Source organism: Quercus lobata, chromosome 2 (genome assembly GCF_001633185.2).
Source record: "Quercus lobata isolate SW786 chromosome 2, ValleyOak3.0 Primary Assembly, whole genome shotgun sequence".
Taxonomy (NCBI): Eukaryota; Viridiplantae; Streptophyta; class Magnoliopsida; order Fagales; family Fagaceae; genus Quercus; species Quercus lobata.
Window position 1 is genome coordinate 82,952,284 of NC_044905.1, and position 6,344 is coordinate 82,958,627.

Consider the following 6,344-nt stretch of genomic DNA (forward strand, 5'->3'; position numbering starts at 1 on the left):
CAGGATTTTACCGGTTTGGTTTCTTGGGTGATCATATCTTGTGTTATTTATTTTCCGCTGCTTTACTTGATTTGATCTTTATTATTGTGATAACCTAGACTTGTTTAATTGAACTAAGTAACAACTTGGTTAATTAACTAGGTTTAATCAATTGTTTTAAGGGGTCTAAAAACAAACAAGTGGTATCAGAGCTGGTAGCTCTTTTGTGTTTTGATCCTTTGATCTTTGAGCTGATCCTTGACCCCTGTTGTCATGGAACACAGACACTCTTTAGTTATTCCTCCTCACTTTGATGAGAATAATTATGCTTACTGGAAAGTAAGGATGAAAGCTTTCTTGAAATCCATTGATGAGAGGGTGTGGAATTCCGTTGAATACGGATGGGAGAAGCCCACTACTCCTGTTAGTGAGTGGCAAACTTCTCAGAAAGAAGCAGCTTCGTTCAATAGCAAGGCTATGAATGCGATTTTTAATGCTGTTTCTATGGAGGAATTTAAGAGAATCTCGAATGCTGAGATCGCTCATACTGCTTGGAATATTCCTCCAGACTATGCATGACTGCCATTACTTAAAGTAAGGATGTGGACTCCATCCCTATTGATGAGCTTGTAGGATCTCTTCAATCCTATGAGTTAGATCTACCCAAAACTTCCAAATCCAAATCAATGGCTCTTAAGTCAGTTGATGATGTTGAAGGTGGTGGATTTGATGATGAGCTCTCTGCTACAGAGATTGCCTATCTTGCCAAGAATTTTAGAAATTTTCTCAGGAATAACAATAGAAAGGCAAGAGGCACAAATACTGCTGAACCTAGAAATTTTAGGAAGTATGATCCCACTAAGGTTAACAACAATGATAAACCTAGAGAAAGAGTAGGTCAAACTTCAAATAATCCGTTGGGCTCTCAATGTTTTGGATGCCAAGGGTATGGACATTTGAAATCTGAATGTCCAACCTATTTGAAGTCTATGGGTAAGGCTATGGTTGTAACCCTTAGTGATGGTGAAGTTTCTGATCATGATTCTGATTATGATGAGGATGGAACTTCATTGCTTTCATTGCTACTGCTGTAGTTGATGAGAGCATATCTGTTGAAGAGAACCCTTCTGATGGGGAACTCTCTGAAGATGCAGATCTTCAAGAGGCCTATAATAAACTTTGCAAAGGATGCTATGAATGTTGAACTTGGCCTAAAAAAAATTAATTCTCTTGAGCTTGAAAAGAAAAATTTGCTTGTTAAATTATTTGATGCTAATGACCTTTTGAACAATGTGAAAACTGAAAACATGCTTTTGCTTGATAAAGTTAAAACTTTAGAACTCGATTTATCTGTTGCTAGATCTGCTAGTTCTAAACTTGATCAAATGCTAAGTGTTCAAAAGTCATCTTCTAACAAAACTGGTTTAGGTTATGTTGATAGCATCTGTGTATCCGCTCCCCATTCCACTAAGTTTGTTCCTTCATCTTCTTCCTCTGAACCTTCTGCGAGTGAGATAGTGAGTGAAACTGTCAAACCCCCTGTGAGTGAGGTTGCTAAACCCTTAGAAGGTTCATCATCTAGGAAGATTAGAGTTGATCTAAAAGAATCTAAGCCTAAGAAGCCTACCCTATCTAAGGACAAGACACATGATAAACCTGCATGGGTATGTCATTTTTGTGGAAAGACAGGACACATACGTCCAAATTGCTACAAGCTGCAAGCTGCAAAGAGAGCAAACAAACCAAAAGTACCTGTGCCTTAAGCACTTGATCCTATGGTACTTATTGGTGATTTGGTAAAGGCGTTAAACCTTTATTCTAATCCTGGAGTTGGTAATCATTCTCAAGTGAATAAGAACTCCAATGCTCGTGGTGCATCTAAAAAGTTTTGGATGCAAAAGACTTGTCCTAACTGAGTCTTCCTGACATGGTCCTTGTACTTCATTGCTCTATCCTTTGTGACCATTGTTTTTTTTTTTTTTTTTTTTTTTTTTTTTTTTTTTTTTTTTTTTTTTTTTTTTTTTTTTTTTGTCTCTAGAATTTGCATAGCATAACGTTCATGCATTTTCATTCTAGGTGTTTTTTGTCTCTAGGATTCTGCTCTATTTGGGATTAGATGGTTTTCCGTCAGGTGAGACTGTTCATGTGATAGCTCCTATAGGTGCCACCTTTCTTCGTCAGAGGGCTGCTCAGTTGAGGGTTCCTCCTTCTTGTCCTAGAGGTGCGTCATCTAGTAGTGTTCCCCCACCTCCCTCTTCTACAGGTACAGCTGCTGCTGAGCCTTCTGGTACTACTGCTGATGCTGGTGCTGATGTTCCTCCACCGACTGCTACGGATGATTCGGACATTCGTCGCACATTGGATCATCTCTTGACCGTTCAGGTGGCTCAAGGATAGATTTTGGTGGACGTGCTTGATGAGATCCGTGCCTTGCGTGCGGAGTTGGCGCAGTTTAGACCACCTCCCTTTTGATGATGGATTTCTTGTGTGCCCTTTGGCATTCCATCACAAAAAGGGGGAGTACTTGTAGAGTTTTTGCTTTCAGGGGGAGATTTTTGTTTTTGGTTGGAGCTTGTGGAGTTTTAGATTGTATCTAGGTGCTTCACTGTGTACTTAACATTTTTAGCTCTTTTCTTGTTTTTGATGGATATTCATGTTAGGGGGAGTTTTATGTTTTTGTTGGTACTTTTTTTGTTTCTTGTTTCAAACTGCTTATTGATTTATATTCATGAGTTATTCATTGATATATGTCTTTATTTGTGTGTTGTTTGAAATCAAGAAGTTATTTTGTTTACTTGTATTTTTTTTCCACACATGCGGTTATGCATTTTGTTTAGTGTTTCAGGAAATATACAGGTTGATTCAATTGAGCTGCTGTCTACACTTGCAACTGATGGATAATAGTTAGGATTGAATTTTTGTTTATGAGCATTATTTTGTAAAGGAATTTTCATTTGTAAACTTTGAGCTTCTAAGTTGTGTTTTGTCACGGATTGCCAAAGGGGGAGTTTGTTAGGTTCTAAAGTTTAGGACGTTATGTATTTTAGAAATCTAATTTGTAATGTTGCAAACCATGATCAAAGCAATGTGTTTAGAAGTGTTTAAAGCTAACTCAAAGTTGTATGTCAATGTAAAGTTGGAATCGAGTGTAAAGCAGAAAGCAGTGTGGCTTTCGGCCTGGCTCGATCGATCGAAGCTCGGGCAGATTGCTTTTTTGCAGAATTTTCCAACTCAGCCCTAGTTGTTTTAAAACGTTTTTAGGGTTTCTTATTTGTCCTAAGTATAAAAGGCAAACCCTAACCACGTTTTAGTGTTGCTCATATTACGGTTTGTGTAAATCTCTTGTGAGATCTAGAGGAGCTTTCCTTTACACAAATTTAGGGTTTTCAAGGAAGAGACATTCTCTAAACCTTGATGATCAAAACAGTTGCTGCCATTAAAGCTTAAAGAATACACAAGCGGGGGTGCTTGTAGCTGGTGGGAATCCAAAGAAAGAAGGAGTCCGTGGATTCGGAGCTTGCATGTGGTCGTGTCAGTATGTTCTACTGGTTGGTAGCATTAGGAAGTCGAGCAGGGGTGCTTGTAAGTCCTTTTGTATGAACTTCGATTCTTTCTGATAGTGGATTCAAGTTTACCTTGAGGATAGCTAGGTCAAATCCTCCCCAGGTTTTTACCGGTTTGGTTTCCTGGGTGATCATATCTTATGTTATTTATTTTTCGCTGCTTTACTTGATTTGATCTTTATTATTGTGATAACCTATACTTGTTTAATTGAACTAAGTAACAACTTGGTTATTTAACTTGGTTTAACCAATTGTTTTAAGGGGTCTAAAAACAAACAGTGATTATGATAATTGTGTTGGGGTGGATTGTTGAGTTGGAGCAAGCGGGTGGCTTGCATGGTGCTATAAGGCGGTTTACATTCATATTGGAAGTGTTTATTATTTTTTGAAAATTTGGATGGATATTTTTTAGTTATATTGTTGGTTATTTTATGGATTTCAATACTTGTAAGTATTTTTTATTTATGATTATGATAATTGTATTGGGTGGACTGTTGTGTTAGAACAAGCGGGTGGCTTGCATGATATTATAAGGTCGTTGCAATTGATATTGAGAGTGTTTATTAAATTTGAAAATTTGGGTGGATATAGTTGTTGAGTTATGTTTGTTGATTACTTTTTGGATTTCAATACTTGTAAGCATTCTATTGATAATTGTTTTGTAGTGAATTGTTGTTTGATTATTTCATTTCTTTCACATGTCGAACATGCAAACTAAATGACAATTATCAAGAGATATTGATTAGTTACCAAATGTATTAATAAATTACTTTGTGGTTTTGAATATGTTGTGCACTATATTTAAATGGATGTGTAATTCTACTTTCATGGTTTTTGCTTAAATTTGTAGAGATTCAAGACTTAGTCTATTTGTGTGAATGAGGATATAGATAGACTTGATATGGTTTGTTTATTATATTTAAGATTATGTGTAATCTTATTTGCATGTTTATGAAACTAAGTGGTTTTGAATTTGTTGTGTAAATGAAGATATGAATAGAAATGGATATAGATAGACTTGATATGGTTTGTTTAGAAAATTTAAGATTATGTTTAATCTTATTTGCATGTTTATGAAACTAAGTGGTTTTGAATTTGTTGTGTAAATGAAGATATGAATAGAAATGGATATAGATAGACTTGGTATGGTTTGTTTAGAAAATTTAAGATTATGTTTAATCATATTTGCATGTTTATGAAACTAAGTGGTTTTAAATGTTGTGCACTATATTTAAGTGTATGTGTAATTCTACTTCCATGGTTTTTACTTAAGTATGTAGAGTTTTAAGACTTAGTCCATTTGTGTGAATGAGGATATTGATAGACTTGATATGGTTTGTTTAGTATATTTAAGATTATGTTTAATCATATTTGCATGTTTATGAAATTAAGTGGTTTTGAATATGTTGTGCACTATATTTAAGTGTGTGTAATTCTACTTCCATGGTTTTTGCTTAAATTTGTAGAGATTCAAGACTTAGTCCATTTGTGTAAATGAGGATATAGATAGACTTGATATGATTTTTTTATTATATTTAAGATTATGTGTAATCTTATTAGCATGTTTATGAAACTATGTGGTTTTGAATATGTTGTGTAATTCTACTTCCATGGTTTTTACTTAAGTTTGTAAAATTTTAACACTTAGTCCATTTGTGTGAATGAGGATATTGATAAACTTGATATGATTTGTTTAGTATATTACCATCAAGAAACTAGCATATAGCGGTACATATAGTGTTTTAAGGACTCCACGGGCTATTACGTAGTTGTTTTGAACAACCACAATTATTTTGGAACTATTGTACTTTGTTTATAATATTGTCATAGTTTGGGTGGTTGTTTTTTTTTTTTTTTTTTTGGTATAGGTAGACAAGTGTTTTTTTACAACCACATTTATTTTGGAAGTATTGTACTTTGTTTAATATTGTCATAGTTTAGGTGGTGGGTTTTTTTTTTTTTTTTTTTCTTTTTTGTGTGTGTGTGCATGTGTGTGTGTGTGTGTAGGTAGACAAGTGTTTTGTTCAATTCAAGATGATACATGTATTGAATCTATGGTTAATGTGTTAGTGTATTAGTTTGGACATCTGATATTGAGGAATATTGACGATAGGTATATTTGATCTATTACAAGCTTCTATTAGTTATATAGTATTTTTAATATTTTAAAATGCTTTTGCGACGTTTTTGAAAACGTCGCTATTGGTGTGATTATTTGCAATGTTTTAAAAATGTCGCTAAATGTATTTTCCTACATTATATTCGAAAATGTTATATTATTTAGTGACGTTTTAGAATACGTCACTACAAGGTTTTGACCACTAAAGAGTCACATATAACGACGTTTTTCGAAACATCGCAATAGACCTATAGTGACCGCTCTATCACGATGTTTTTGAACATCGCAAAAGAAAATGTCATTGTAGACCATTTGTGTCTATAGCGACATTTTTGGGTTTTTAGTGACGTTTTACAAACATCACCTAAACCCAAATTTCTTGTAGTGTGACTAGAATGCGAAGAGTGAGGACAGATGGAGACAACTATGTTTCGTGAGTAGCTCGCGGGTAAGGCCTTCCCGCGAGACACTCGTGAAACATTCTGTTTTGCCAAACTATGCTATCTAATACACACTTTCTGTACCCACACTATATATACCCTCTGTACCTACACTATATATACCCTCATTACCCACAATTGTTGAGGAGTGCTTTAGAGAGAAAACCCTAGCCACAAAAACTTGAGAGTTAGAAATTGTTATACCCACAATTCTCTACACACTTGCTTGTGGATTTTCCTCAA